Source organism: Lissotriton helveticus, chromosome 11, assembly GCF_964261635.1.
Source record: "Lissotriton helveticus chromosome 11, aLisHel1.1, whole genome shotgun sequence".
NCBI lineage: Eukaryota > Metazoa > Chordata > Amphibia > Caudata > Salamandridae > Lissotriton > Lissotriton helveticus.
In genome coordinates, this window is record NC_136072.1 from 308,353,963 (window position 1) to 308,366,085 (window position 12,123).

Consider the following 12,123-nt stretch of genomic DNA (forward strand, 5'->3'; position numbering starts at 1 on the left):
TTCAGGTTCTGATCCTAAATGAGGTTATTCCTGTACGGTCCTTTGATCTGTCTGATGACTGTCTTCAGTTCCAGTATTTCTTCTACTGTGGCAAGCATCGCGTCTTCCTTTCCAGTGGACTGCTGCTTCCTGATGTTTCCTTTCTTCCACGGTCTTCGTTTTGGACTGAGAATTTCTTCAATTGAACTGTTTTAAAATGGCCAAAGAATAAATAAGGATGTGGTATTCTCTATGGGACCTTATATAGTGGTTACTCTATGGTTTACTAGGTGATACCCATAGTATTCATGGGTATTGTACTTGTGTTTTTCTTTACTGTTTAGTGATAAAACATGTAGCGGTCGCTAGTCTAGGATAGTCAAGCTGCAGCTTTGGTCATTGTAAAACTCTTATGGACTCCGATGTGCATACAATGCGTGAGAGACTGAAAATTTGGCTAGACTCGCCCCTTGTGCAAACTGCTGTGGAATACTTGGATGCTAATGACAAGGGTAACTCGTCATGGAGTGCCCATTCATTTCAATGGAAATTACAGTAAATTGGTGATGATGCTCTAGCATCCAAGTGGTTAACAGATTCAACCTGGCAATTGCTACCTGGCAGCAGGTGCGCAATCCTAGCTGGACAAAGTCGAGTTGGAGAAAAGTTCTCCTGTGCTGCAGTAAATGGAGGCAGAGGCGCAATCAGTCAAATTTCGGGGGGGGGTAATGGGCGCTAAGAAAAAATTCGGGGAGGGCTGAACTTCAAGCAAAAGCTCCACTCTGGAGCTGCAGGGGCTCTAAGCAGGGGGGGCGGGACATCAAAGCCTCATTAGCAAGCAAAAGGTCTTTAAAAGACCGGTGAAGTGCTCGGCGCGGCTGTGTGTATGCCCAGAAGCTGTCTCATTCCGGGTTGCCACATGCGATGCGGGGGTGGGGGGTGAAGCCCTTTCAGTCCAATGGGTGTTGTGCGCCTGAATGGAGGCAAATACATAAAACAGGGACTAAGGTTTCTTTTTCTTGTCCGTATAAGCAGCAGCTTGTCATAAGTAGCTGAGCAGTGCAGGATGGAAAGTGAAAGCAAAAATTCCACTCGCCCAGTCTTAGAGCAACTGCTTTGATCCATGTAGGATACGTGCAGGTGATATAATTCTGCTGCTTGGTTGAGACCATTAGTTTATGATTGACCACGCATGTGAGCGCTCGCATAAGGCTGCCAGATCTATACACTATTCACCAACGAAAACTATAGAATCAGTAATCAAGCAGCCAATGAAAGCGGAGAGCGTTTAGTTGTTTAAAGCCCACAGACGAAAACCGCATTCTCTGATCTGGAAGCTGCCGCAGCCCAAACTACAGCATACAAAAAAGGAGAAAAGGGCGGGGGGGGGGGGGGGGGGGGGACTGTGGGGTCTTCAAAGGGCCATTTAGCCCAGTGGGCGCCGCGCCTGGGTATGGTTGCCATTCAGAATGTCACTTGCATGGACGCCATGGGAAATGGTGCGAATCGAACCAGTGTCGCACAAAATACGGACTCTCCAAGGCCAGTAAATGTTAGCCATGCTCGGTTTGCCTACACAACTAAAACCCCCCCCCCGTATAGTACCGGTCCTACCGCACCACGTAGCGCTGTCACGCCCAACCTGAGCCCTAGAAGCAGTCATAGCGCACTCACAAACAGAACAAGACCCTACACAGCACAACCGTGATCCTGAAACGCGACATGCTCGCCTCAGCTTGCGCGCCAGTTAAACCCCTCTCATGCCAAGCAAAGAGTAAGCGGCCAATCAGCACTTCGGAATTCTGTATGACGCACCAGGATTGCCTAGGATTGGCCCATATCCTCCAATCGTAGTTCACCTTATACATTAGCATTACCGCCCACTCCCAGATACCGCCTAGAATTATGTTAGCTGAGACATTGGTTGTTGTGCGACCCGGAATTGCAAAAACTACGTACAAATGATATCCGTTGAAAGATACAAGTACTGACGACGGACTTCAGGCTGAGTTCGTGGGCAGTCCTCGTAAGTAGCGGACAGGTGGTGCCTTCTTACACGCTTTTTTGAGTCGTAGTTTTTTTCCTCCAGTGCAGCGTAATAATGCCGTAAAGTTATGGTTGTAGAGGCTGTAGTACCCGTAATTTATGAGCTGATCCTGCAGTACTAGATCTAGTGGCTGACTTCTCTCAGGACACGTGAACATCCATGCTCACAGTTTACCAGAGGTTCAACTTAAAAAAAATAGGTGCATTAAAATAACAATCATTTTATATACTCCAACATAAGCAAGCGTGTACATTTTTATTTCATTAATATGCAGCACATAGCGCGACATTTTTAACACTGCAGTTTACTTGCCAACTTGTTGTTCGCAGCAAAGATTGTATCCCCTATGGTCGGAATTCAACCAAAAATGGTCCCGGCCACCTAGAATATGACCTAGATTCGCAGATAGTGTTCTTTCGTGAAACTTTGCTTTGTTAGTACCAGTAGGTTCATTTTGGGCTAGTAACACTATCCCTAACTGCAAGTGTCACTATACTTTATCAGCAAGACTAAAGGTCTTTTGGTGCTGTTTATTGTTTTGTATTATAATTGCATTTTAAGAGTACTTACTACCCCTGACGAGGCGGCAAAGTGCTTTTTCGGCGAGTAGCACGCTTCCCCGAAACTCAAAAAGGATTAGTGGTGAATTAGTATAGTGAAATATGAGATTAATTTGATTGATGGATATGTTAGCCTGTTATTTGGATTAAGAAGGATACTGAAGGGATAGAAGAGGAAAAGGTATGCATTTATATAGCGCTTGCTACCCCTGATGAGTTGTTGAAGTGCTTTTTCGGCGAGTAACCTGCTACTCCGGAACCAGAAAAGGATTAGTGGTGAATTAATATAGGGAAATATGAAATAATTTGAGCAGTAGATATGTTAGTCTGTTAATTGAATTGAAAAGGATAGTGGAGGGATGGAAGAGGGAATGGTTTGCATTTATGTAGCGCTATCTCCCCAGATGAGGTGCTGTAGCACTTTTCGGAGAGTAGCAGGCTACTCTGGAATCAAAAAAGGACTAGTGGTGAATTAGGGTAGGGAATATGAAATAAATTTGATTTGAGTGGTGGACATGTTAGTCTGTTATTTGGATTGTAAAACGTCTGTTGAGAGGTAAACAGAGTCTTACATACCTGGAAGGACGGATTGGGTATAATTTCCAGACTTACCTGGAAGATCATCTGCCAAGGCTGTCAAACCACATTAACTTCATGTTATGTTTCCTGGTAGATATCTGGCCTGAATGCTTCCTATACACACACATTAGTCGACTATATAAAGAGCAAACTTCCTACATGTTAAGAGTTGCCATTGAAGAATAACAAAAAAAGAAACAAGACACCGCAACAAAGCTTAAGAAACTTGAATATGTGATCTTACAACGAATTCCGTTGCAACGCATGCCTTTACCACGCATGCGTTACAACGGAATGCTTTTTCTTCGCATAGGCTTTTCCTCTAATCCTTCGTGGTGACGTCGTTAAGAGGAAACGGAAGATTCTTTCCGTTTCCTCTTAAAGGACGCCGTTTTCCTTGCAAAACTCGACGTTTTTTTAAGGTGAGTTTCTTTTTTTGGGGGGGGAGACCCCCCAAGCCCCCCTTTTTTTTGTTACCCTTTACCACACATACCTTTACTACGTACCTCGTAGTAATGGTATGCGTGGTAAAGGCGTTCGTGGTAACCACGCATGCGTTGTAATGCATGCATGGTTAACGTTTCCGTGGAAACGGCCGCGTTGTAGTGGCTGTTTCCCAAGAAACTTGCATCATGAGTTACTGTGGTTAGGCAAGGCCAAATATCTTGGAAGCATAATGGATCCATGTACATACTGTTAGGTCATCACAACCAAGCAAAATTATGCAAATACATAAATACATAAATAAACTAGACAACACTTGCCATTTAAGGGTGAATGATGTACCAATTGAGAAATGGATCACATATGTCTCTGCTCTCTAATGAACAGAAACGGCATGGAAACCACATACAGTTAATTATCAAGGCTATAGGTATCCTCCTCTGGCCCATGAAGCTGTTCCTCACCCTTGGGTTTCTTTATCAGTGTGCACACCTAGGTCTCCGAATTCCCTTTCCTCCATCGGGAACAATCTGTCTTGTTTCACAGTGATTTCCACAAACCGCCATCCTCACAGAAGATTATTTAGATTTAGACCCTCGGATCAGGTGAATTTATCATCAGGCGCATATTGGATGTGATGTTACGGATACTCCTGCTCGTGCCCAACTCCAAAAGCCACCCACTCATTCTTAGGTTCCTAGCAAGGGCCCTGCTCAGTTTGACACCAAAGTTCTGGCTCACCCATATCTCTTTAGGGCCCCTGAAGTTCCCAGGGTTTCCTGTCTCTCTCCCCCCCCCCCCTCCAAATTAAATACCCAGATGCTCTTTGTCCCCCTCCGTTTCCTAAGGCTACTGCTAACCCTCATCTCCTGGAGGCTCCTGCTAACCATCGCTTCTGATCACCCTTGGCTACATGAGTCTCCTCCTAACGTTCAGGCTACTCCCTACGGAGTCTGGCTCATACACAAACAGAGCCAGGTGTACAGAGAGCAACTGCAGGCAAGAATTGAAGAGCATTTTTGGAATTTGTGTTTGCCCACGTTATTTGTATTGAGTTACATTGCCAGAGCTTTGTGTGCACTGATTTATGCTCAGTCGGGTTTGGGGTGTGCTTGCTGACCTATGTGCGTATTCTATACCTGCAAATTAAAATGGAGGTGTTCGACCAGTGCTATTGGCACAAAGGATTTATAACACCCCCTGCAAAGACTTGAACAATGTACCAATACAAATTAGAAATCCATTTGGACTGCCATCCATAGACCATCTGTTCAGTGATACTGTGCAGGAAGTTTTTCTGGTAACAGTCAGTTCCACAAGATTAGTTTAAGGACACATTGGAACATAAACCCCCCTTTTATTGTTGAATAACACTCAAAGTAGCACAAAGAAACATGAGCAGTACTTTAAAATGTTTATTTAAAAAAATCCTAGTCTAGTGCATAACATATGAAAGGTAACTATACAGAATGCAAAAAGGAATGTAGTGATGCATGGCCAGCGAAAACAGCAAGAACATTTCTAACATAAAGGGTTATAAGTGGTGTAGGTTATATTATGTGCAAATCTAACAGTGCCCCTATTTAATTAGAAATAATAATTATACAGTGCTCCAAAGGTGAAGGGTGACCACTTATACCCTTGAGATATGTTAAGCACAGACCCTTAACCTGAGGCAAATGAGACCCCTGAGCAACACCGCAATCAATCAAACACGCGAGTACACAAAAAGAGTTCTTGTTCCTTCATTGAGTTTTCTTTGTTCCTTTAATCCTCCTGCTCCACAGGAGATATTAGTCATTCATGGAATACAGTTTACATTCCAGTCAATACTGTAGCCAACATGTGTTTCAAAATCGGTTATTAAACCAAATTGACTTCATCAGGGCTGTTCCACATTTGTTAAAGTTAAAAAATATAATCGCAGTAAGTCTCGTGCAGAAAGTTTTCAATATTCAGTGATAGGTAAAAGTAAGTATATCCTTTAATCTTCTTTGATGTTACCAGAATCCATTAAACCAATATAATCATCCTCCGTCCGTGATTCCGAAAAGCAGGAGAGTACTCCTACAACCTGTGTCAATCGGCTACAGGATTGATTGGAATGTACACTGTATTCCATGAATGACTAATATCTCCTGGAGAGCAGGAGAATTAAAGGAACAAAGAAAATTCAATGAAGGAACAAAAACCCTTTTTGTGTACTCACATGTTTGATTGATTGTTGTGTTGGTAAGGGGTCTCTTAACATTTCTAACTTGTTTAGTGAGTTCATAACACCCTAAAGCTATTTCTAAATTGTTATGCTGAATTTTAGCTAAAGCAGTAAATTGCAAACCTTTCATTCAATTTTCTTAAGATAGATCACACGGCATACCTGTTTTCGTTAGACAAATAGCAACTTGGCTGTTCTCTATAACATCTTTGCTTGGGAATGAAAAGCAATGTTAGGCTGAAGGCCACTTCTCTGCACTGCTCCCCGTTATCGGTCCTGACTGCGGCTTGTTAGTGCTGCAAACTGGCTCAACTTTTGGCTTGATAATTCTAGCTCTCTAATCTATGGTCTTATACATGTGTTTTTAGGTCTCGCCTACGCAGTGCTCATGCGCTGTACAGGAGGACCTTTGGCCGTCGCTCTGCTGTTTTTGTAAGCACATACTCGTGCTTGTGGCGGCATCCACCTTGAGGGAGCGAGCAGCAGCGCGCATGCTAATTGGCTGTTGCTCGCTTCCGCAAGGCGGATGGTGCCACAAGTACAAGTATGTGCTTCCAAAAACAGCTGCTGCTTTGTAGCGCGATCGCTTTCACGGCCGCGTGGCCAAAGCTTGTTTCATAGATGTCTTAGAATCACAGCAATGTTATGCAGAACATTTTGTGTGTAACATTTATGGGATTAATTACAGCATTTGTTTAAAAAGAATGCAGCACCTTACATCCACAGGGTTGATACAATCGCACTGATTTGCCTAACAAATGTCGGTAATGCAAAGCAGGCCGCACTCCTTCTACTTGCAACTATATCACAGTAACCTCATCGGTATTCGGAGCATGCACAGTGCGAGCAGGCTACACACCAAATGGCGCAGGTTCTAGCACTTTGTTTGGAGCATTTTATGTGTGCAGTTTAAAAAAAATCTGAAAAGCAGGCAATCTTAATGCGCACACGTTATGTTCAAATGTGACCGTGTTGAAATGTATTCGGAATTATAAATGTACACTGTTTTTTTTCTTCCATTTTCTATTCGTACTGAGGCCTCATTGGCTAGGTCTTAGATTTCTAAAAAGTTCCACCTGTATTTCTTTTTCCTTTATTGTAATATCGTTTCACGGAAGCGCCCGCATTACAGCATTCCTTCTGACTCTAAGTGTGTGTGTGTGTGTATATATATAACAGTTATATATATATGTATATGTATATATATATATATATATATATATATATATATATATATATATATATATAGTGTGTAAAATGCAATTTAAAAATGCCACCCAATTTGAACATCAGGGAACGTATCTAATGATTTGATTTGCCGGTAATCGCTGCCTTTGGCAATTGCCACAGATCGGCATTGCGCCACACTTTTTCTACGTTACTTCACTGGTAGGCTGGCCCCAATAAGCCTTCTCTGCATGGTTTAATGCCAGCTTTTTAAATAGGAACTCCAGAGGACTCTACCACAAATGGGTGCCAGAGAGCAGCTTTGGGCAATTCAACAGTGCAAGACGCATTTTCAGCACATTCTGTGGCACGGGCACATTTGGCTGCACAGGGAATGGAATGGGCCACATTATGTGGCATTGCGGCACACGCTTTGAGATGAAGAGGGGCAGTCAGGTCATAGTGGACATTCTGATGCACAGAGCACATTCTTCGTATGTGGCCAATTCTGCAGCTCGGAATGCCACATCCTGCGCATAGAGCACATTTCATGGCATGTCTTTAGAAGCATCTTGGCACCACTGTGGCACTAGGCACATTTTCTGATTTTTTAATTTTTTTATTTAAGAAGTTTTATATAGACCTAGCCAGGCCCTAGGGTATCGGAGCGTGTAGGAAGGTCGATCCCTGACTATGGTTGCCCCCAACTTTTTGCCTGGTGTTTTGCTGGTTTTCTGACTTAGTTGACCTGAGGCCCTGCTGTTCAGGACCTCAGGCCCACTGCTCTCTCTGTAAAATGGATTCCATGTACCTTAGGTACATATCTAAATTGGATACTGAGCCACCTTATCAGTCCCTGTACAGTGTACCTTAGGTACCCAGGGCATAGGTGTACCCAGGGCCTACCAGGGGCTGCAGCATGTATTATGCCACCCCTGGCTGGCCATCCAAATCTGACACAACTGGCTGCTTGACAGCTGGGGCAAGGTGGTGTAATCACCCTTTGCTTTAGATATAGTATACCTATATCTAACCCTAAAATGGACACACAGATCTCCTATCAGTCACTCCTATGGCAGGCCTTAACAATCCTGAAGGCAGAGTGCTTGGAATCGTGTGAGATGGTGCCCTGGCATGAGCTGAGTCTGTCTGCGGCTTTCGGGATCCATCCCTTAGCCGTTTCCATGATATCGCATACCATATACTCTTAAGTGCATTATAATCCTCGCGGTTAAATGCCAACTCTGGTATCGCTTTATCAAAACATGTCGAGTAAGGTGTCATACGAATTGGAATACTAACCCCTCGCCAATTCTGGCGACGGGGTTAGCATTCCACCCTTCTAGAGGGACACGACATGCATGTAACCTATAACCCGGTTAAAAGTCAGACAGAGCCTTAGCATCCACAAAATGGATGCTGCCACCGAGACACAAGTCTGCCCTCCTGCTGCTGGGAGTCCTCCCAGAGCAGGAGATGAGGACAAAGGGTTTCCTGCCAGGGGCGGTGCCAGCACCGTCCCAGACAGGGTTTTGTGTATTGTAGGTAGGCAGGGCTTTAGAGGAAGGTGACTGCACGTGGCACCCCGGTGCTCACTGTGCATAGGCTGGCTGGAACCAGTTCCAGGGACACTCCAGACCCTGTGCTGGGGAAAAGCCCGCCAAGGAAGTGGGTGTAACCACCCCCCTCCTGGTCCCACCCATAGGGCAGGACTTAGTCGCGTGCCAGCCCCCTTTTCCAAGATAAAGGTAGAGACTGGCCCCCTTCCAAATCAGATCATCTTTGAATCCTGAAACTACTTTCCACGAAAGGAACTCAAGACTTCTTCCTAAGATTTCTCCCTTGTGACTAAGGAGTAGTCACCCTGCATCCGCAGGCACCATCTAAAGAACACTGCGGTCTGCTGCAAGTCCTTCCTCCGGAATCCGACTGCCCAGCTCGACGAGAACCGGCTTCCCTGGCACCTCTGACCTCTACCCGCCTCTACAGCCCAGCTGAGAACCGTGGGTGCGACGAGACCTCAAGGGACCGGCCATCTGCAAGACTGCACGACTTCTTTCCAGCAAGCCCGCCGAGTGAATTCCTGGTGAGTGCTTTGGGGTCCGAGAAGCCCCCACCCTGAGCAGCTCCAGCACCGAAGAGCAGCCCCCCAGCATCTCCACGATCTGCGTGGGGCCCTTCTGCTTTTTACTGCTCACCGCGTTGTTTGGCTACTAGCCCGCTGGCTTGTGGCCTTCCTGACGACGCCCGACGACATTTCTGCTGCTGGTCTGGTTGCTCCAGACTGGCCCTTGCTTCCCTCCATCGGAGAAGTACCCTGGACCCTCCTGGTCCACCCAAGACGCCATTTTAGGTCCACCGCGTGGGCCTTACATTTGCCAAGACTTGTTGCCCAATCCTGGGTCCAGCGACGTCGACAGCAAGAACCTTCGTGGGACAGCTCGCACCTCCATCCTGGTCGCCGACAACGCCTCCTGGTCCGAGAGACTGCAGAGCCCAGCAGCGCCCACTCACCTGACTGCGGTGACTTCGCCCGGTGCCATCCTGGTGCCCACTTAATCACTGGCTAGTGATTCAAGAACTTGGTCCCCTCTGCTTTCAGGTTTCCTTCTTCCTTGATCCAGGCTTGGATCCATCGAACTTTCCTTCACTGGTCGCCTGCCAGCAACTTCTTTCTTCCAGGCTCCTGGTCCGGCAACGAGATCCCCGACGTCTTTTCAGACCTATGCAGCTGCAGCCCCTGGGCTAGGTAACTTCGGCACTTCGGTGTCCCAGCATAGCCTCACTATCCAAGGGTCAGGATCCACTGTCGTTTTCTCCCTACCAGGTCGGGTTCGCCCGTAAACACTAACTTTGTGAATTCTAGCTTCCATAGACTTTGTCCCGCATCCCGCGTGAGAGTGCACACTCTGCACCCGAGTCCCCTGGGCCTCCTAGTAGTAATCTAACGATTCCCTAGTCCAGTCCTAGCGATTCCAAAGCCTATTAGAACTGTTACTTACCTGCTAGTAATTCGCATTCCACTTTTAGAGTATATGGTTTTTCGTGGCCCTCGGGCATTTGTGTATAACGTGCTAACTTAAGTATTTTCATAAGAGTTTTGTTGTGTGCTTAGCACCCTGTCCTCATAAAGAGTACAGGGTTGTTGTGATTCTAATAAATACATTGTTTATTTTCATAACACTTGTGTGGTGTCCTTTCACTGGGTGTTCAAGGAGTAATGTGATGGTAAAACAGCTGGCTTAACACGCCCTCTAGAGTCTTAGCCTTAGACTGCTCGTATCCATGCTACTAGGATAGCTGGTCTATAAGGTTGACTTACAACCAATCATCAATAAGGGTTGTTTGGACTGATATATAGTGATCACTAGAATAGTGAACACTGCACATCAGGCCAACTTCTCACAGAGCGCTTTACATCAGATACATTGCAGGGATTCACAAAATACATGGCTTGTGTTTGGAAGCATCGTAGCACCACTGTGGCACATGGCACATTCTCCTGCAGGTGGAAAATTGTGTGGCATGAGGCACCATTCTAGACAGGAAGCACATTCGCTGAGATGGAGCTCATTTTCTGGCATCAGACACATTATTGTCTGACCTTGGGCTCAGTCAGTTATTCGTAGCCAGCGTTTATCTCCCAGTGTATCACCGGAAGTGTTGAGCTCTGCACGTGCACGGCTCTACCAGAAAGCTGATATGAGTGGTAAATCCAAGTTGCTCTCTGCAGTCCTCGATCCTGGAAGCTGGGAAGTGACTACGTAGCATGATTGACAATAGCTGTTTCCCTGTGGTTGTTTGACCGTTCTGTCCCATGGGCACACTTCATTTTATTTCAGAAAAGCGGAAACAGTCCTTTCCTTTAAGTGGAGGATAGTGATTTGAACTTAATAATTTCTTCTCAATCAGTGATCGAACCATGTGCTCTAAATTTCCAGGAGACTGTTATTGAGGTTGTGGCATTGGCAATTGCTAGTGCAAGAGATGGACAGATGTACTGGAACAGATCATTAAGGTTAAGAGATTCCAGAGATAGTGGCGTTCTCTGTGGATCGATTATTGTTGGAACAGATGACCCATCATTGTAAGCATACATTACTATTTGAAGTTGCAGTGTTCACCAGTAAGCTTGATACAACTTCAGTGGTCAAAGTAGTTTCACCTTGATAGATGCCATTGGAGGTATTTCTAGTGAATCTGTAGGATGGATTCTTGCAAACAGTTTATGCACCAAAACTAGTCACACTTATTTAATGCTCTCTTAACTTCATATAGATTATGTACCAACCTCAGTCCTGTACGTAATACCTTAGTGGTGAAGGCTTGTATGTCCATACTGTTGGCATGCTCTATTGACCTAACCTGGTGATTCCGGATGGAACAGTTGTGATTATTGCAGACATAGTCCCATAATAGACACAGGGTCCCTGAACGCCTTTGTGGCGACAGCAGGAATGAAATGAAAGGTACAAACTGTGACACTTGCTTCTGTGCACTGCAAGAATTTTGTGACTGCTCGAGCATCAGCATTTCTTTGGAGTCAAACCCACAGGAATATGGAGCCTGCATTTCCAGCAACTAATATACATTTATATAGGTCGACTGATATGATTGGCCCAGTCTGGTCGAGCAAAATTACCCCAAACTGGTGATTCGAAGTAGTAAGGGGAGTCTGTATTGGTCTTGGAACAGCTGAATGTTTTATTTGATAGTAAGTCTTACATTGCCATACATAATTTTTAGTTTGTTTTAGGTAAATATAGCCAATAGTATATTTGCTGCAGCATGGCTACTGTGGCACTCATGCCAGCATCGGCAGCCTCTAGTTCCCTCTGAACTGCTTTAATTAGATCTAGTCTAACTTGCTTGTTAGGAGTATGTCTATCCCCCACTCTGGGTAAAGACACCATTGGAGCGTTATCCTAAACGAGGGTATAGGAGTGTTTATAGGGAAAGTCACGAGGAGGCTTTTTACGTTTAGCTGTTGCTTGAATCACTTCCAGAATGTCTTGGTTGGAGATCTGGTTACTCCTGATCCTTTTAAAGGATGAGCTGCTGCCTTTGCTGCCAAATTGTCGTCATAGTTCCATGTAGCTCAATTTCCTTAAGTTTTATGGCACATGGTGTGT

The 12,123-nt window shown here is 45.2% G+C and overlaps 1 protein-coding gene across 2 annotated transcripts in view; it reads left to right on the forward strand.

Moving 5' to 3' along the window:
• The first annotated feature begins 1,874 nt into the window (after positions 1–1,874).
• The window catches only part of YEATS2 (YEATS domain containing 2), a 1,326,518-nt gene continuing 1,316,269 nt past the window's right edge, over positions 1,875–12,123 (forward strand). The window contains exon 1 of one of the 2 annotated variants that reach the window (XM_078665556.1): positions 1,875–2,005. The gene's annotated coding sequence lies outside the window, so the exon portion shown is untranslated. The remainder of the gene's footprint in view (positions 2,006–12,123) is intronic. The other variant, XM_078665557.1, reaches the window with a different exon arrangement.